General features: G+C 37.7%; 1 long non-coding RNA gene across 1 annotated transcript; it reads right to left on the reverse strand.

Moving 5' to 3' along the window:
- Nucleotides 1-4,816: 4,816 nt before the first annotated feature.
- On the reverse strand, nt 4,817-5,874 carry LOC121467540. The gene is made up of 2 exons (XR_005977597.1): nt 5,487-5,874; nt 4,817-5,421 (listed from the first exon to the last, which is right to left on the reverse strand). It is a non-coding gene; the product is annotated as an uncharacterized LOC121467540 (long non-coding RNA).
- Between the last annotated feature and the right edge of the window lie 16,197 nt (nt 5,875-22,071).

Raw genomic sequence — 22,071 nt, forward strand, 5'->3', positions numbered from 1 at the left:
TGGGCATAAGTACAGTTGTGTAAATACACTAGCGGCCAACGCCGCCGCGGCCCAAGAATTTGTATTTTATCAGCATCATTCACATCGCGTAGTCAAGGACTCCCAATATTTACGCGAAGTATACACATACACACACACACACACACACACATGCAGGCGGGGATTGTGTGCGAGTGTGAGTGTAAGTGGGTTCTTGCCGAAGCAAACAGGACATGTGATGGTAATGGTGGTGTATGGGTGGGGGGTCTTTGGCAGCGCGAGGGTTTTGCACACGGCTTGTCCGCGCTGTCCGTGTGTGAGTGTATGTGCACACAAAACAAAAAATTATATTCGATTTGAAAGTAATTTTTAAGCAAGTGACCATTGTTTTTGCAGTAATCACACTGCATTTTAAAATTGTTAATGAAAATCCCCTCAAACTTAGTTTTGTGAGCCTAGTTTAAATATTTAATATTATTATCTACAAGGTTTTGGACCGAAGTTGATCAGCCCATCTCTTAAAAATTTGATTTTTCGGGTCTATTAAAGTATTTAATATTCAAAACATTTAAATTTAGATCAGATTTGCGTTTGCATTTTAAAATATAAAAAAAAACAATATTATGTATTTTGAGTCTAGTTTAAAAATGTAATATTACTATACGTAATAAGATAATTTCCAAAAAAAAAGGTCGCCACTTTTTTCTGCATGTGTGCGCGAGGACACACGTTTGCGCGGACTGGAGTGGTGGGGTGCGATCCTTTCATTTTATTCCTAAATGTCCTTCCTTCAATATTTCAAACGTGCTTCGTGACGCGTCCGTTTTGCAAAGGCTGAACTGAACTGAGCTGAACTGAACTGGGCGACTTGCAAGTGGAAGTGGGCCTTCGACGCTGCTTTCGCTGCTTTCGATGCCTTCGCCTTTGTCGCGCTCCGTTCTTCAGCCTGTTGTTATTGTTCGCCGCTGACATGTTGCTGCTGTGCCGCGGTGAATTGAGCGGAGTGGGTGGTTGTATGGTCGAGTGGGTGGGGCAGCAGACACGCAGGGACGCTGGCTGGGAGGAAAAAACTTTTATCTCGGCGCATTTATTTTTCTATTCCACTTATAATATATGCCAGAAACAGGATACACACACCCACATGGGCATATATTGGATATTTATTTTGTATTCGAACGCCCGGCGACGGACAGCGAACGTGTCAGCATCAGCATCAGGATCGGGATGAGGATGCGGATGAGGATGAGGATGAGGAAGGAGCAGAAGAAGGACCTCACCGGGTCGCCGGACGGTTAAGTGGGGTAGCCCGTTATAGGACTTTCAGGACTGGACCTGAACTCATGGGGGACCGTGTGTGTGCGAGTGTGTATGGCAGTGTGTGTGTGTGTTTGGGCCTTCGTCCGGACAAAGCGACGGACGCTGAAAAATGGCGTGAATTCACTTGGGTGATTTGCGCGACGTCCTGCACGATACACACATTTAAGGATGATGGAAAAAATGTTCCTTCACCTTTTCATTTTCTGCGCTTAGAAGTTCGTCTTGGCACATAGCAAAAAATAAAAATAAAAAACGAGCAAAAAGGTTTTGTGGATGGGGAAGATGCTATGACCACATGCCAAAAATTTTACCCAGGCTCGGGCCTTTTTATTTTAGACATTTTCCTTACTCCGGGATATTCAAAAAATCTGACTTTCTTATTGAAAATTTTGTATCATTGTTGTTATAATTTTGCAGTCTATCTCTCTCTAACTATTAAGTATTTAAATGTTTGTCGAAATGACTGAAGGACTAAATGGTAACAGAAAAGAAATGAACTTATTGGTTTTTTTTAGGCGATTCGTATTATATAAAAATTTAAAATAGGGTTTCCCAATTTTTATATTTCTTATTTAATAACTCTGTTTTCTAACCATTTTGTCTTTTACCAAGTTTCGTATTACGTAAAAAAACATTTCCTCATAATATTCCTTCTTATTAGTCTAGAATCAATATATTTTTATAGTTTAAAAATTAAATATATCAGGCAATGAAAAAATATCTATCAAAACAGAAGGACACTTAAAAACTAACAACCACTTACTGATTTGTTTTTTTTTTAGTTTAAAAGCTGGAACTTAATCAAAAAGATATAAAGACATTTTTTTGACCAAATGTCAGTCTATGTTGATAAAAATATAACAAATTTAATGGAATGTTCAAGGACCATTTCTTTCTTATTGTCTAGAAACAACAAACTGCTTAAATGGTCTTTAAATCAAATTATTCAGACAATGAATAAATAAATAAAAAATTATTAAAAGCATATTTAAAAGCCAATAACCATCGTTTTTGGTTTTGAAGTTTTAAAACAGTATTTTAATTAAAAGACATAAATGTGATGTTTTTCTGAAAGACAGCCTATGTTAATAGGATGTTTAAGAGCCGTTTCAGCGAAAGTCTACTAAACTCCCATGTGCGATTTCATGGACCAGATTTTATGCGGACATAAATAGAATGTTACTTACATTCGGTGGCGGTGGTCAGTAGCAGTAGTCTTATGATCCGCCCGTGATAAACCGCTGAAAAGCGGAAAGCGTTATATAGTAAAGGTACACCTGCCGTTGCTGATTGTTATGACCGAAGCCATTTCCATCAAGTGCTAATATAGCGACGTGCCCGTTGACGCCTCTTCCGCGTTCAGAGCCCCAGTTTATGACTCTAATTGCCCCCAACTTGGCAAAGTTGATACTGGGATACTGGGATACTGGTAACTGCTTATCTGTGCCCAGTTGATATGTTGATGACGTGTTTACTGCAGCATAAAGTCCCTTTTACGACCCATTTTATTTATATCCAAGCGAAGCAAGCTCTGGTCATGAGCCTGTCCTGGCGCCAATAAATTTTTATTAGCCATGATGTGGCTGCTCTTGTTCCTTAAGACGGCCAGCAAACTGATTCCGATGTTTTATTGCCCATTTTGTGGCCATTCGCATGTAATTCGCGTTTTATTTCCCTCACACGGCGATGGGCGTGTGAGGAAATTAGTTTTCAATTAGGTTTCGCTTATTTACTCGAGATAAGCGGTTTTTAGTAACTTTTCCTCAAAGGTCAAAGTTTCTATACCTATGTACAACATAATGAGCTACTCCATGGCCATATGCATTTCAGTGCGCTCTAATTGAGGGATTAGTTAGCCTGATTATCGGGCTCATTAAACTTTCACCAGACAATGGGCCTGTTATAATGCAGTTAGCCCAGCAGGTGCCCCAGTATATAATGTACTTCGTTGTTGTGCATCCAAGTATATATATACAGGTGTTTGGACTGCATTGACATTGACTTTCATCTCATTATAATGGCAACAAATGTTTATTTATGATTGTACTTGCCGACACATGTGTGTGCATGTGTGTTAATAGACCAAATTCCAGGCAAAGTGCCACAGGCATTGGGTTAAACAACTTGTTTTCCTAATTTAATGATAATGAGCTATTTATGGGTGGATCTGGATACTGTATACATGGCATCGGTATATCGGTGTGTGACTTGGCCTGCTACTTATGAGGCTTTGAAGGGAAAGTGTTCCGGCCCCAGTGTGTTGATGTGTCTGAGGATGTGTGAATGTTCCTCCTGCATTCAACTTATGAATGTAAGGCAACTGCAGGCTCCATTATTAATGATATCTGTTAAACATAACTTTGCATTTATTGTTTCATGAGGGTTAATTGGCCAGCATTCAATTAGGCATTAGACAATTAAATATTTGCGGGGTTTTTGTTTACTTAAATTGATTTTATTATTCGTCGTTTAAAATATAATTCATAATATAATTCATTTTTTGTTTCTGCTTGATTGAATTTTATTTGCAATGCACTATTAATATATTAATTTACACCTTCTTATACTTTTGCATTGTTCGTAAAGTAATGAATAAGGTCTAACACTTTTTTATTTAAAAACTACTGTAACATTGTTTCAAAGAAACTGTTAAATACCTTACTAACTTTTTGAAGATTATTCTTTGAATTAATAGAATGTGACAAACTTAGAATACGGTATTTAAAAAAATTAAAATATAGCAAAAACGATATTAAAGTATTAAAGATAACAAGGGTTTTACCACTTGTTTACCGAACATTTAGGAAATTGATCCAATAACTTAAGAAAACTTATTTCCTTAAGTCAGTCTTTTTTAACCCTTTCGACCCCAACTTTTTCCCTGTCGAAAAAAAAATTTTTTTTTGTATTCTGTTTGTATTGGGCCAAGCAGTATTTGAGTAAAGTTTGAACTCCCCACCCCCACTAGTTTGGGCGCTACCGGATGTTGCTTGTGGGCAACGTTGGGCCATAGTGTATATTAAAGAATACATTTTTAGTTGATGGTTATTTTTGTTTATTTTCAATTTTTAAGTATGGTAAGACATAAAACAGTTTTTATTGTTGTTACAGCATAGGTGTACTTTACATTTAATACATTTTGACATTGGGGTTCCTGTCTTACACAGTCTGCAACGCCCTTTTTCAGTAAATACCACCCAATGTTCCATGCAATCGTAACGCATAGAATTTGTAGGATTTGGCTGAAACTTGTATTTTTTGGATTGATTGGAAGACACACTGCTAGTTGGAGAACCCAAAGATATTATTGAGTTTTCTCTTTGCATATTTGATGGCCGACCCCTCTTTTTTCAAATGAAGTAGAGTAAGTACATTGTAGCAGCTCATGAGCAACTTCCATTTGAAATTTGATGAGCGGTATATACTTTTGATTTGGGTTTAGAAAATGAAAATTTTTTCTATACAGCAGCCATGCATTTGTCATTGATGTTCCCAAGCACCAATAAAAATTCTAATGTACCACTTTCTTGAACGGTGGTTTATTTTATATAGCTCCATAAGCATGTCCGCTAAGTCTACTCCTCCCATACCCTTGTTATAAGAGCCTACGATAGCAGGCCTTACAACATCAATGTAAACTTTTTCTTTAGGACTCCATCGTTTGCACATTCCAACTGGCTGATGGTCTTCATACGAAGATAGTAGTTGAACCGACTTATTATCAAACCATTTGACGCATATCAGATTATTGTTTACTTCATATTTTGTATCAAATGATCCTCTTCCACGTTTTTTCAATTCTGCATCTGAAAGAAGTCTACAGCTGCTTATGCGGTTTTTGCGGATAGTTCCGGTTGCAAATATGCCATTTTCCTTCAATGCAACCAAGAGACTAACTGACGTAAACCAATTGTCAAAATACAGCTTGAAAGGTTTGCCTTTGGGAAGACCTTTTGATAAGTATAATACCACATCTGAAGATATTCCCAATCCAAAGTTTGGGCAAGTGCCTTCGCCAACATACAGTGTGAAGTCATAAACTAATCCAGATGTTCCAGCGCGTAAACATTTTTAAACCCCATTTGTGAGGCTTAGCTGGGTTGTATTGCTTATAAGACGATTGGCCTGACAAAAAATTAAAATTGAATTAAAATTAAAATTAAATTTTAATAAAATTTAAATCTGAATACCTTTGTACGCAATGATTTGCTCATCAACGCTTTGATGTTCTTCTTGGGGTAGTTTACCAAAACTTTTTTGAGAATGTCAAGTAAAGGGCGTATTTTGTACAGTTTATCATAGTTCAAATCACCTTTTTTAGTTGTTTTGTATTATCGTTGAAATGTAAACATTGTTTGATTTTTTCAAACTTTCCTCGTGGCATTGCATCCGATATAGCAGAAAGCTTGTATTCTTTTGACCAAGCCATTTTAAATTGAGGTACTTTTATGACACCCAAGTACAATAAAATTCCGATATACCTTTTTATTTGATCTCCAGTACATTGCAGCTCTATGCCGTGCTCTTGCAACCCATACAAATTAGTTTGATTTGTAATTAAATCAATAACATTATTGTCAAAAAGCTGCAGAAATACTCTACAGGGGTCTTCACTTCATCGATTTGGCGATTACTATCTTCTTCCCAAATACACCCTGGAGCTTGAAATGGCCTATTTCTCCACTTAAGTGTTTTGGGATCAACTTTTTCAAAGCAATTATCAGCCACAACACTATTTTCTTGAATGCTTTTTTCATCAATCAAATTTTCAATATGCTCAAATTCTATTGATTCTCCCCTTTCCAATATACTTTTAAATTATTCTCCAACATTCCAGAGATGTCTTCCATTTCATCACCACTTTCTTCGTCACTGGAGACATCCCAATCGAAGTTGACAATTCTCTCAATATCATCATTTGATAAACCTTTTTCTTTTGGTCTCATATTTTGGTGGTGCAATGGCCCAAGGTTGCTCACAAGCAACTTTATTACTTTGAAAATTCCTCAGCTGTTTTTTAATAGAAATCAATTAGATTGAACTACAACATGCATTAAAGAATTCATTTATTAACAAATTTCACTCACATTCTTCAACTTTTAATGCGTAATTAAAAAGTAAATCACTTTCTTTTCAATATACCTCACAATACAACAATCACTTTTTACGCGAGGCACGTCCAGCACATTCCAAATAATTTCGTCAAATGATGCGCAAACTAGAATTTTTTGCTTACATTCTAAGTATACACATCAAAGCACCGTTATCTCGAAGAATAAGCAGACAAAAACAAAAGCACCGACTACCGATAGCCGTTAAACTTTTGAAATTGCTCACAGGCAACTTCGGGGTCGAATGGGTTAAAAAAAGGTCTTATCTAAATGCTGAAAAATGCCATAAGAACTGTGCAAAGACAAGTGATACCAAAAGATAAGACAAACATTAAAAAAATTTTCCTAATGACAGCCACTAAGGCATAAATTATTTACCTCAGAAATATCGGGAACGCATATCTGGGAAAAAAGCGAGATGCCAATTGACAAACAAACAAACTAACAAACGGACAAACAAACGGACAAACAGACTGACAAGCAGACGGACAAACAGACGGACAAACAGACGGACAAACAGACGGACAAACAGACGGACAAACAGACGCTCAAATGTATGCTCGTCTTTTGGTCGAGCTTGAGTATTTATGTCTTCGTGGACCGCAGTACAATATACGCAGCATGCATTTATGCAAATGCATTGCACAAGCACGCACACACATGCATGTTAGATATACTCATGTAATTGCAGGCACGCGCAATTTCTTCAACTTAAGAGTGCATGTGTGTGAGTGTGTGTGTGGCTGGCAAATGAAAGTTATATACTCGCATAATATGCATATTCCCGAGGAATAGAAGGCATGCGCTAGTGTGCGTTCTCGTTCTAATTCTAATGTCCAGCGTTTGAAAGTCTTCAGGATGCGGAATACGTACGGACACACGCACTTAGGCTTCCAGGATATACATAGTCTGTATGTCGGTGGGCGATGGTCGACGGTCGATGGTCGAAGTCCTGGCGTGGTCAGATGGCTAGGATGCAGTCTTGATACATGAGCGGCCATCCCATCCAGTCGGGCATCCGTTCAGGCGCAAAATCTGATGTGGCTGCTCCTACGTTGTCCTTATTGCAGCAGTGCCCCCTTGCCCCTTCCATCGTATCCTTTGCATGCTTTGCATCCTTTCGAATCCTTGCCTTGCGAGCCACGCTCGAAACTTTCTGCCCAGGAAGAAGTAAGCACGTACATATGACTGTGGCTGTGGATGTGTGCATGCCGCATATAAACGTAGAAACGTATATATGGAAGCTCTAGGTAGGTGAGTTTTGCATCATTGGCCGTCCACCTCCACGGATGACCAGCAGTAACCGAAATGTACGATAAGATTTGGCACAGTGGTGCTAAAAGGCTGCATTGCTAGTCGGTTGCTCTCAGTGCGGTCTAACCTCGAGGTCCTTAAAAAGGAAGATTGGTGAAGTACTCCAAACAGAAATTCAACTATTAGATTAGCAACCATCCTTTAAGTTTTTAAGGAGATTAAAAGCATTTCAATTAGGTAACGATTTTAATTAATTAAACATATATATATTTTATAAAATGTTTAAAACTTAGAAACCTCACACCACCTTCTTGTCACCGAAAAATGTAGCTAAGCAAATGTGCTTTTTACTTTATTTTTACTTTTCTATACTTTAAATATTCTCTAAAATTAAAAAGACAATTTTATTTGACCCACTGAATTATATATTTTGTGTAAGAAGTTTAATACTTACAATAGCGAACTATAATTTCATTTATAAATTTTAATAAATTTAAATACACAACTTTGAATATTGTTAACATTGTTTAAAATTTTGATATTTACTTTAATTGATGGTTTAATATTTATCCTTCATTTCGTTACTGAGAAACTAGACCAAAAATGCAATAAAAAATTGTTTAACCCAGTTAATTTAAGTTATTGAAATACCACTTAGACAAATTTCAATTATTTTCAAGTTTTCATATAATAACAAGAAAGAAAGCAAACTTCGGCAAGCCGAAGTTGATATACCCTTGCAGCTATTGCAAGAATTTAAAATTTTTGAAAACATTAAAATTATGGTTTACTTGCGTATATGTTTAAAAACATTCAAGCTATGATGATTTGCAGCTGAATTATTTGATAGTTATTTTATATATTTTTAATATTTCTATGGGGGCTTTATGATATAGTCGTCCGATATTGATAAAATTTTAACCATAATTCTGAAATAATTACCCAATACTATATGTCGAAGAACTAAAAAAAAAATGAAAAACAGCAAAGTTATAATTTTTGTTTTATTTATTTTTCCGATTGTTCCTATGGGAGCTATATGCTATAGTCGTCCGATCCGGCTCGTTCCGACTTATATACTACCTGCAATAGAAAGACAACTTTTGGGAAAGTTTCATGCAGATAGCTTTAAAACTGAGAGACTAGTTTGCATATAAACGGACGGACAGACGGACAGACGGACGGACAGACGGACAGACGGACATGGCTAGATCGACTCGTCTAGTGATGCTAATCAAGAATATATATACTTTATAGGGTCGGAGATGTCTCCTTCACTGCGTTGCAAACTTCTGACTGAAATTATAATACCCTCTACAAGGGTATAAAAACAAAGAGAAATAGCATTAAAATACAAAATAAAAAGAACATTTTATGAATTTATGATACTTGATCGCAATTCGGTTTGTTAAGTTAGTAAAAACTGTGAAATACAATCAGTGATATGGCGAATGGCACATTGTTATTTTATTATCTAAGCTAAGCAAATATCAAAAATGTAATTAAAAAATTCTTTGACCCAGTTAACTTAAATTATTAAGGCACCACTTAGGCGATTCTATTGTTTTATGTTAAATTAAAGTTAAATAAACTGCCAACCAATGGACAAATAAAATATGAGGAATATATCCGCGGTATTCAATCGCAATTAAGTAAAAACAAACATTTAGTTAATATATCAATTGCTAAATTATTCAAAATGTAATTAAAAATTGATTGACCAGTTAACTTGAATTATTGAAATACCACTAGACAAATCTATTTCATTATACCAAGTTATTCCAATCCAATTGCATAGACCTTACTCAAAAAGCTTAAATAAAATGCAATAACGTGAAATATGTCCGCGATATTCAATCGCAATTAAGTGTATGCAAACATTTAGTTAGAAACGCAATGATTTCGAGTTTGAATTGTGAAGTATATGTCCCAATCGGTGATATGGCGAATGGCACTTCGTAATTTTATTATCTATTCTAGCACGGCGCCCGCCTTGGACGAGTGTATGTACTATGGCAGGCGAGTGTATATGCAAATGCCCAGATCCCGAGACTCAAGTGGCCGAATGGGGGTGTGGATGTGGGTGTCCGGTGGTGGCCAGTCCGCCGGAGACTTGGATGGAGATGGAAGTAAAGATGGAGATGGAGGCGACTCCCTTTTCTACGGCAACGGTCTTGGTCAATTGCGACGTCGGCGGCATTCGTGAAATAGCCAACTTTCGTACATACAGCGATGGGGAATTTTTGCTGCCGACCGTCGACCATCTACGTCTCCGTCTTTCATCTCTAGCTCTTTCACTCTGCAGATGCCAGCTGCACATGTGTGTTTGTGTATTAATTTGAACCAAAAACCCACCCACCCAGTCAGCCAGCCATCCAGCCATCCAGCAGCCCATCATGGCTATGCCATAGTAGTATATGCAAGCCATGGCCAGGCCATCCATGGCAACTTGAAAAGTCGAATTTTCGCCATCTCGTTCCGACGTCTCGCGCAGCTACCTCAGTTTTGCTCCTGCTCCTACTGCTGCTTTGCTTTTGCTTCCACTTGGACTTCGGCTTTGGCATCAGGGCATCCAACAACAACATCAGCTCTCAGCTCTCAGCCTCAACCTCAATTTTAGTCCTGGCCATGCGATGCGATGCGATGCGATGGCGATGCGATGCCGATGACGATGGCGACGCAGCAAAACGTGACCTAGCCCGGTTAGGACGTACCCCATATAGACTCCATCGCCAGTGGACCAGAGAAAATCCCCAACCCCCCAAAAGGTCCCCCTTTTTAGCCCACACAACCACACTGGACCACCGGACACGGAGCCATCATCCTCATCAGCTTTAGCCGCCGATGTAGCAAGCAATCGCAAGCCGTATGCAAACAATATTTTACATAGCTACTGTCTGGAGGTTCTTGCTTGCTGCCCGACTTCGTCGGTTGGCCTTCCTTCGTGCCGAGGCCTTCCTTGCCTTCCTTGCTCCTCTTGCTCCTCTTGCTCCTCTTGCTCCTTACTCCTGCAGCCCAGTTGACCAGCATCCCGCTCGATGTCCGAGCAATCGCACTCACACACTCACGTATCCCTCCACTGAGAATGGCAATCTATAACTTAGTTTAAATAGTCAGAAACTATATTAAAATCTATTCAAAAATGTAAGACTTATTACCAATTGCATGATTTTAAATCATTTATAAATACCTGTTTTGACCTTATTTCTATCATTTCAAATTGGAACTGAATAAAATTTAAAAGAAATGAAAAGAAATAAATGTAAAACTAACTACCAATTCCGTGTAGAATAACTATAATCATAATTAAAAGGAAATCTGTCAATCTGGCTAAATAAACTTAATAAGGATTTGTAAATAGTTGTAGTTACATTTGATTGCAAATCCAAGTTTCTTTGTTTTAATTAAGGGATATTTTCGGGCTTAGTCCACTTTAAACTTCGTGCAAGTTTTTCGAGCTTCAGTAAACCTTCCCAAGTTATTTTATTTACCCACAACTGACTTGTTCGCTTCTTGACCTAACGTTTTTCTTTGTGTATTTGGATGGGATACGGGGGATATGGATTCGAAGGGCCACGGAGTGCTACGTATGCTGCGATGTTTGTGTTTGTGTAAATGTCCGCATCTAAATTCGCATATACAGCAGCGGTCAACTATGGAAATTATCGATCGACTTGTTTTTGGTGTCAGGTGGTCGGGCGATGGATGCGGTGGCAGCAAAAGCAGCCAAGGCAGCAAAGCAGCAAAGGCAGCATGATGGACACGCGGCTGTAGGGGAGTTGGGCGATCCAGGGAGGCCCTGGGAGGTCCTGTGTGTGTGTGCCAACGAACTGGATTTCGGGGGCGGCCGATATGCCAAGGCGAACATGGGCGCGCAGCGCGTAGATTGAGATGGCAGGACTTTAGTGGCAGGAGTGGCTGCTAGAAGGCGCTTGTCACACTCGGCCCTCGATGCCCAGAAGTTGCCTGCGAATTACCACTGCTTGTTCGTCGTGGTAGTGGTAGAAATCCCCCCTTATATTCTAGCTTGCTTGTGCAACGGACACTGGGCCTCCAGGACAACGGACAAACGGACAAACGGACAAACGGACAACCGGACAGACGGACACACGGACAACGAACGACATCGTCGGCCCAACGACTACGAGATGGTGACTACGACTACGATGGCCAAAGGAATGGGTGAATGCTCTGCATTTGCGAAGCATTCAGCGGAAATATTCATCCTAGCTCGTCTTTTCAGCCAAGGACCAAGGACTGAGCACCGAGGACCAAGGACCCCATCTGAAAATTCACCCCTTCGACTCACACAGGCACACATCAAAAGGTTGTTGGTTGGGCAGCAGCAGCACCAGCAGCCATGTCCTTTTTAGACGAGCCAGCAGCCGCGGCCAACTCGAATGGCTGGAATTCGGAGAGGAGTATCTGTATCCGGGGGAATGGAGGCCAGAAATTGCTTATGCGACATCCACATCCACATCCACATCCACATTCTCAGTTGCTCCTGCTATCGCCTGCAGTATTAGTTATGGCAGAACGGCAGAACGGCAAAAGCAAAGGCAAAGACGCATCGCAATGGTCGGTCGTTTGGGTCCCTTGAGCCAAGTCCGCAAGTCCGAGAACTGAAATATGTATTCCAAAGTGTGTATGTGTTTATTTAAATGGGAGGGTCGCCCCTCGAAATCGGATGGAAGGGGGAAGGGGCAAGGGGATTAACAAATGTTCGTTAGTGGGGCTGCGGTGGAACCCAAAACCCAAAACCCAGCCCACGTTGAGTTGATAGTCGCTTTTTCCGACAACTTGATCTGGACATGTTCTCAACTTGGGCAAAACACAACCGCTCCGTTCTATTCTGCCGGAATCTCGGCACTCCGGCGGCTTTTCGAAGCCGGAGCCGTAGCCTGATCAGCGAACCATTAACTTGACCGTCAGATGTTGATGGAGCGGCACTTCCTACCCACTTTATTTTATTTCTCTTATTTCGAAACGGGGGAACTGCCTCGGTTTTTATTGAATTGCGCCCTGCGTTCTGCAGCCCGTATATTTGTGTATCAAACATTTCGCCATGCCCAGTGCAGGTGGCTCCAACTCAAGGTCCACTGGGCACAGAATTAAATTTTAGACTCTGCTAAGGAATAAGGTTTTGCTAAAACTTGGCCAGTATTCGCTGAAAGATGCTGTATTTATAAAAATATCAAATGTTTTGTATCCAAAAAGTCACTGGGTCATTTTCAAAAAAAAGAAAATTAATTCCTTCAGGTGTCAGTTATATTATAAAGTTTGTATATTACAAGTCAAAGTCTATAAGTCTGATAAAGAAATAAGTTTAAGCTTTCAGGCGGCTTTAAATTATGAACTTGATTAAAATAATTTAGAGTTTGCATTTCATAAGTAAAATTTCCTTCAAAGAATCTAACAAAATAATATGTTTAGTTTTTCAAAACACAGGTACCATTTTAATTTAAAAAAAAAAAACAAATTATAAGTTTAATAATGAAATGATTTAAATTTGAGTTTACATTTTATGGGTCCGACTGCCTTTTCCAGAAAGAATTTAAAAGCTTAAACCTGTAGCTTTGGTTTTTTTAAGTAATCGGTTGATTTATTTATTTTCTTGCCACTAGCCTTCAATAAAAACTAAATTCATTCCCAAAACAAAATTATACTCCTCTCATAAACAAATTGAAAAACTCCTTCCTAACCCTGTTAAAACTGACCTCCATTTGACTGAGTTGTTTGTTTTATTCTAATGCCATAAATGTGCATAAGCGATATTCTTCAAAAAAGTATAGGTCAGGGAGTGTTATCAGTCGGTCAAAGGGTCTGCCTGGTTTTTAAAGCCAAAACCGAAGGCAGAGCCAAAGCCAAAGCCAAAGCTAAAAGCAACAGATATCTGTTTGTATTCACCCATTCAGATTTTTATTCATGAACTTTTATTATTTCTGCTCGCTCATGAGCTTACTTCTGCTGGGAATCCCCTTCGGAGTGGGAAACTGGGATGGCCATAGAAGGGGGGACCATGGTGCTAAAGCTTTTTTATGTTTGTGTATATAGTATAGTATGTATTTTCATTTTTCTCCTTTACTTCTTCCTATGTCAACGGTGCAAGTGCTGATGCGGTCCTTTTTATTTTGTGCCCCACTCAAAGTTACAACTTAACTGTTATTTTATTACAACATTTAATAAAAATCAACAAGTGCATGAGTCGGCGAGAAAGGAGTTGGTCCTGCAGGACTACTCTTCCTGCAGGACTCCTCTCGGTTTTTTTCTCTCGGCTCCTTGTAGCCAGGCCCCCGAACAAATGGAGCGTGATTTTGTGGCTCCATGAGGTTTATATTAAGTGTCGGTATTAAAATAAAAATGCTTGTTATTTGTCTTGACTTTTTATTTAGTTGCCGTTCGCCGTTTGCCGTTGCCCTTCGTTGTGTATCGCTCTTCCTGAAAAGATACGAGCATTCAAGTAATGCTACTTTGTATATACATATATAGCATGCTATTGAGTTGGAAACACGGGAGCAGCGGCGGCAAATCAAGCGTGGGCTAATTACCCTTCGGCCTCAGGAAGCGACAAAGTATCGAGTTTCGATTAAAGCCAGCAGGTCTCTTTCTCTAAACAGTGTGCTTAATTTGGCGCCGCTGACCGTAACGGTACCCCATCTCCATCTTTATTGGGCGCTGTCTGCGTCCTGAGATGCGAGTCCTGTTCTTGGTCGTCACTCGTCCCTTCGCCAAAATGAGTTCAGTGCCAAGTATTTAATTACGAGCATGGAACCCACGGCGTCGCCGCTGGTGCGCGACTAAAGATTGGCGAAAATCCACGGGGATATTCGGAGGCGAAGGTCCCATAAAAGAAACTAGCCAACTAAGTAACGGAAAATTACAAAAAGTTGGTTAATTTGCTTATAAGGTGTTTTAACAATAAAGTAAAAACGAAGAAGCAAGGACCACAAAATTAAATTAAAACTAAAGATTGGCGAAATGAATGGCCTAAGTCCATTTAAATGTCGGGGGACAACATTACATAGAAGAAACTAACAAATATGTAGTGAAAGAATACCGCAAAATTTTAGTTTGCCTATAAGGTGTTTAAATAATAAAAGAAAGAACAAACAGGTAATAACAAATTAAATTAAAACTAAAGATACGCGAAACAAGTGGCGGAAATCCCATAAATAAACTAACAAACTTAGCCACGGAAAACAAGAATCAAAAACTAAGGGAATATGGAATGCAAAGATTCCAAAAAATAAACTAAGAAGAAAGAAAATTAGTTCTTATTTAAAAATCATCCAAAACAAAAGCATAAAGCAATTTAGTTTTAGAATATATATACTTTGTAAAGCAGAAAACACTTTTTGGCGGTTCGTTGGGCTTTGCAAGATTTTATACTTTTTGCAGAAACACCTTTATTAAACTAAAATTTATTTTAACTTAACGCATATTAATAAAAAGGAGTTCGAAGGTTATAAACTATTTATTAGTATAACGTTTTTTTACTAGGTGAAAGGTAAAGCAAAAATAATAAAATTTGATGAAAAACTGAAAAAATTAAATAGTCAAATAGTCAAATTGTTTGAAAGTTTAGGCCAAAGAAACTTAAACTCACTTAATATTCGCAAGATAATTATATTTAAAACAGTTTATCTAAGAGTTTCCTCCTTGAACCCAAGCTAAAATTGATAATAATGTAAATGAGGCAAAGTGTCTGACACTTTTGCCCAGCAAAATATAATGAAATTAAATTCCCAAGAAAAGCCATATAACTACAGTTAATTGCATTATCCTTTGGTCAAGCAAGTTCAATCGAAATGGGTGGCAGCCAGGTTGGATGGGCATTTGGACTCCTTTAACTTTCACTATTTTCTTTTTGCGACTTTCACTATTTTTTTCCCTCTTCCGGGTAATGACCTTGGAAAAGTTTCTTTTGCAAAAGTTGAGCACAGGAATTCGCATTAAATAAAGCAAGGCATAACAAATTTCTTTAAGTAGTCTGGCAGCGGCGACCTACCCCAATGTCTTTCATGTTTGGTCATTCACATGGCAGAAACGAAATAAAAACTCCGAATGTGGCACAATCAAATATACTATATACATAGATTTCATCACATAGCCATAAGTATGTGTTTAGAAAAAGAAAAAATGTGCATACATACGGACTCTGTATCCTGGCCATATGGGCAAAGAGTTGACTCGTCGTATATCTCTGAATGTCTCGGTGAAGGTCTAAGGCACAGGCACACAGAACACAAAACACAAACACAATGCCGACTGTCTGCCAAGATCCTCCAAGTTGGCAAATATTACGGCCGTAAACGTGCATGCATTAATGGGGATTCAGCATCAAATAATCGGAAAAAATCCCACTAAGTATGCAAACCCATCATGATGGGTGTGCGTGTGTGTGTGTGTGTTTGCGAGTGTGTGTGTGTGTGTGTGTTCGAGAAGCAACAGATATGTAACTGAGAACGATGTAGGCGTCCTTTTTCGGGGGTCTGGGGGTGTTTGGAACTTCTGAATTGAATATAAAAACAAATATAAAAGTTTGATGCCTTGCCCCAGTCCAGACACAAACCGGCACACATATGTACATCTACACTTTAAACAAAACTATCCTTACATTTCAAAAATTCGGCAAAAATAATTATATTATATATATTATATATTATATTATATTATATTATATTATATTATATTATATTATATTATATTATATTATATTATATTATATTATATTATATTATATTATATTATATTATATTATATTATATTATATTATATTATATTATATTATATTATATTATATTATATTATATTATATTATATTATATTATATTATATTATATTATATTATAATTATATTTGTTTTTCACCAAATGAAACAATAATCGGCATGAAAATAAAATAAAATTCTTCAGTTAATAACTGAACTTTAAAAACCAATTTGTTAATAGCCTTACTATTTTCTTTCTCAAAAACATAAAAAATAAATAAGATACTTAAGTTGAGATACAACAATTAAAATACATATTTTCGCCTTTTTATAAATTTAAACCATTAAATCATAAAAAAAATAAAAATTGAAAAATAAACTTTAGTAACTTAAACCTAAATAAAAGTATTTTTTAATTTATAAAAATAAATTATAACTTCAATTTATGGTTTGGCATTATTACTTAGAAATGTTTTTCTAAACTTAAGGAATATTTTTATAATTAATTTTAAGACCTTTTAGCCCCATATTTATGATATATGTACCCTAGACTTTATGGTGCTATGCCATTAAGCCCTTTGTTTTGAGAGTTAATTTTGTTTTGAGTGCATGGAATCCCGCCACACAAGCACAACTGTTGGACCGTTCCCGTCGACTGGCATTGAGTCACCTAAATGGATATTGCCGGCTTCGTCTAGCCCAGATCCAATGGCTAGTGGAAAGTGGCTAGTGGCCCAGGCGATGGCAATAGCCGGCTGTCTGGCATTGGAGCACCGTACCGCACCACACCGCACCGCATCGCACCCAAGCGATGACATGGAATATATATTTTTATATAGACAACGTCTGCTCAAAAAAAGTGCAAACAAACAAAACCGAAGAAGGAAGAAAAAATAAGGAGTCCCAGTCGCACACACACACAAAAGCATACGGGAGGAGTTGGAAAAAAAATTGGTTTTATGATTCAAGGACATGAATCACATTATTTTTCCAGCAGCATGAAGCACACATAGACAGTGGGAGTAGGTTACAAAAAGGTGGTTCTGAATCCAGGGTCCTGGGTCCTTGGTCCTTGGTCCTGTCCCACTTCTTTTCCAGACATCCTCCTGCGGTCGTCCACTGTTCTCTTTCGGCTCGCTGTGAAGCAATAATTTAAATCCAACATTTTTATTGCTGCACTTGCACACACAAACAGTAAGTATATGGTACTCCCCTCTGAATCTGTGAATCTCCTTTTATGTACATTTAGTTGGCCATATAAGTGTAAGCAAGAACACACATAAAATGAAAAATGAAAAAAAAACTTTCGATTTCGTTCAATTGTACTTTGAACCCGGCAAATAGAATAAAAAACATTGCGGAATTGGCAAAAGAGTGAAAACTTGAAAAGAAAACGCTTTCCTTTTTACCGGTCTCTTATAATTCTTTAGTATGTAAGTACGTTTGCGTTTCAAATTTAAAGAAACTTCCGGTTAGGACTTAAGTTGTGAACTTGGTTAATATAATAAAGGATTGGATTAAAGAAGCAGTCACTCTTTAACCTAATCACTAATATTAAACACTAATTTATAGGTCCTTAAATACATTTTCTAAACAGCATTCTCTTCTATTGCTTTTTGTTTATTCTAAATTTAAAACAAACAATAGATGAATGCATTTTAAAACGTGTAATTATCTAACTACTGTTGTACACTAACTACAAACCATCATTATTTTATAACAATCAATTAAATGCAATCTATTCATTATGACTACTTCCGAGTAACTGCTGTGAAAATCCAAAGCCAGACAAGCCCATTTTGCAGAATGGGAAGTGCTAATTAAGCATAACACAATTATTTAACAGACTTATTATGTGCGATTGACACAATAGACGAACTGTTTTAATGGCAAGGCCATGGAGCTTTCAATTGACAATGAAATCAAACAACTCATTCATTAAAGCATGTGTTTTGGGGGGCATTTATTTACTTGCTTGAGTGACCAAGTATTTACTATGGTTCGGACTTCCTGTAAGGACGTTCAACGCACTATACATAGCCAGCGAATTGTGCTATGTGGCTAGACGTTATAATGTGCATTATAATTATGTACACGTTTATGTCCCTATAATTGCATCTATGTACATATAAGCCAGTACATGATGTTCGTGTGCTCGAGTGAAGCAGGTTTGTTGGTTTTGCCTCATAAATAGTCAAGTCAACATCAACACATATACACATTCCGGCAAATTAGGCCAGCACACTGCGTATTTAAATGATAATGAGCTGCATTCAGCTGCATTTATGCCGTTTGCCGGCCTCCGCCAACGGGCTCCATAAGTAGGTACTTAGTTATAAATGGGCATGTGAATCTCCATCTCCATCTGCATCGGCGTGTGATGTGCATGTGCATACGGGTATACTATATGTGCACATGGTATATGCTTTGCAATAATGTACGGAAGTACATACTTTGTCGTAAATAATCATAACCTTGAACCTCAAATGAGGATGTTACACATTCGTGGCGTCAACGGCCTTGTTTCAAGGCCATTTAAGCGATAAGTGGAGCAATTTTTTGCAACAGGTTTGATTCGGAAAAAATAAAACAAATACATTTATTTATTGGCCTACGCTAAATAACTCCTTTCAAAACATTGATTTTAACGATATATTTAGTAAGGGTGTGTAGCCTTATAAATTTCAACAATAAAAAAGGAAAGCATGCTCTTAAGATAATTTCGCAACTTCGTTATGTTTAACAAGTCGTATACGCAATATTTAAAGTCAATTAATGTAATTTACTGATACGAACTCCTCCAAAATATTTTAATTGTTATTTTTAATATTTTCCAAAATTCGCCACTGCTTGCTTAATAGAATAATTGCAAATACATTAAATTAAATCAACATGTCGTATACTTAATTTTTAAGTCTTCTGGAAGATAGTTATAGAACGAAATTTAGTAAAAGAATACTTTAAAGAAATATTATTTGTTCCTTTTGATCTACATCAATGACGAACATTATTAACAGAATTTTTGTAGCTTCTGATAAGTTGTCTTTCAATTTACAAATAAGGACTTTAGTAAATTTACAACATTCTTTAATAGCCTATCGAAGAGATTAGGAAAAGTTAAGAGTATATTAACTTTACAGTGTGAGTCATTGGGTGTCAAAATCGTAAATAAATGTAAATACGGTCATCTTGTGTGTAAAAACCATCATAAAATTGTTACGACAGCTCTCAAAGTAACCGATTTTTTCTGTGCGAAGGGTTCGACTTGCGTTGACGGACTGACAGAAATGTTATTACCTTGTGACTTTTTAGGGCGATTTGTTCGACCTTCGAGAATCGATAAAAGAAACATAATAAATATTGCCTTTTGTTGACGGGTTTTTACTATAGTACTTATTTTGAATACCTGCAAACTTGATTTACTAAAACCATAAAGTTAAACCATCAAGTATGAGTATGAAATAATCAAATTAGTATATATATTTATATTTAATTTAACAATTTATAAATAAATATATTTTGTCTTTAAATTTAACTTGAATAACGTAGATATAAGGGTAAGCAGTTTGTTGTTCACTTAAGATATAAATAAATAAGGCTTCAAACTCTTATTATTAAATTATATTTTTGTTATTTTAAATATTTTTAACATAAAAGGTCAAAAGAACATGTTAAATTTAAGAAATCCTTAGAGTTGCATCCCTAAGCTTATGCTTACGCCTTAGTAATTATCCGCAACCTATGCAAAATGAAATTTGATGCACCATTATGCGTCTTGTTGGTGGAGAAATACTGCAATTAACTGGGGATCCAGGCAACCACAAGGAGAAGGTACATTAGACTAATTACAAACGTATTACAGATGCAAGGCAGCCTGCAAGGATGCGTCCATCTTGGCTTCGCTTGGTTTTGCAATATTGCAAAAACAGGCGATGTGTCTGCCCAAAATCTTAAACATACAACAATCAGAAAATATTTTAAACACGGCATAAGCTCGATACTGCATGTGCGTGTGTTTCTGATTCTGTTTCGCCAGAAGTTTACTCGCAGGCAAATTAATGTCTAAGCAAAATTTTGATATTTTATACATACCCGAAAGTCAGTGGCATCTACTACTTATATACAAGATTCCAAACTTTCGCAGAGCCAAACCCAAAAATATATATTTGTATGTATGTATATACACAGGTCTGTACATGCATATACACATTCTTAAATTTAAGCAATAGATGGCCGTATGTGTGTTGTGTGCTGGAGTGTGTGTTTGTGTGTGTGGGTGTTTGTGTGTGTTTGTGTGTGTGGGTGTTTGTGTGTGTTTGTATCCCAGTAAACGTCTAATTCTCTAAAATGTGAAATTTTACAATCGCCTAGCGTACATCTTTGCGTCGTCCACTCACCACTGGGCAGTCACCCCACTACCCAACCACCCACTCCGCCAAAAGCTGCTCGAGAACCGTAGCCGGTTGCTCTGGAAAACCTCCGACTGCTCCGCATCTACATCTAAACATCTCCACGCCACTCCATTTCTCCACCTCCAGCTCCAGCTCCTTCTCCACCTCCATCTCCATTCGAACCATCAAGTCGTCTATCCCAGCCGCGTGGCTTGACCAGGAACCACCATCCACCACCCACCACCCACTCCGGTGGTCGTGGCAATTGCCCACGACGAGTCCGAGGTCCCCAAACGCGCCGGACTCCCACTCACGTATTTGCCGCCAACGTCCGCTTTTCCGTCCATCCAAATGCACGTATACGTATACATACAGCCACCCACTCACACACACACACACACACATTCGTATCCTTGCCCCACCCACTCCCCAACACACGCACACACACACACATTCACTCTTATCCTTTTCACATGTCGCAAGTCGTATGCAAACAACATTTTGCAGAAACAGTTCGTTCCTTGGTCTTCGTTTTATCTTCATGGCAGACCCTTACTTATTGTGGGCCCGACTGACCAGCAACGTTGCTTTTGCCGTTGCCGTTTTGCCGTTGCCCGTGCCAACCCAGCAACCTATAACACCCACCCACTCCGTCCACTCTATCCCAGCCCAACCCAACTCACCCACTCCCCTCCAATCCCTGATAGCATAGCCATAGCCATAGCCTGATGTCCATGCTGGCCAGGAAGGACCGTTGACGTAGATGCTGCCTACAGCCAAGGCCAAAATAATAGCAGAATAGAAGCTCTTCAGAAGAATGCATACTAAGTAAAGATTTTAAATCAAGTACACACACATATATATTATAATTATTAAATAACATTCAAATTTATTAAGAGCAACAGTATTTTAAAATATTTTTGGACTTAAAAATATACATATTATATTTTGAAAAGCTCCTTGCTGGTAGATATAGATGCTGCCTACAGCCAATGACAAAATAAAAGCAGAAAAGAAGCAATCTGATTTTCTATACCCCCATATGTGTAATCTACACATAAGAAGTGTTAATTTTTAGCTACAAGAACACTAACTAATTATTTAAAAATAAATCTAAAAATTAACCTTTGATTTTATAAAGATCCATTAAATTATAGGCCAAACTATCTTAGTTAACTACTTTGTAAAACCATTTATAATAAACTAGGCTTACTAAAGACAAGATAAGAAGAATTGAAAATCAAACCATACAACAAAAGCTTAAACAAAATATTTCTAGAAAGCCATGAAACTCCTAAATAAAATCAAA

The sequence above is a fragment of the Drosophila elegans genome, unplaced genomic scaffold, assembly GCF_018152505.1.
Source record: "Drosophila elegans isolate 14027-0461.03 unplaced genomic scaffold, ASM1815250v1 contig_468, whole genome shotgun sequence".
Classification (NCBI taxonomy): domain Eukaryota; kingdom Metazoa; phylum Arthropoda; class Insecta; order Diptera; family Drosophilidae; genus Drosophila; species Drosophila elegans.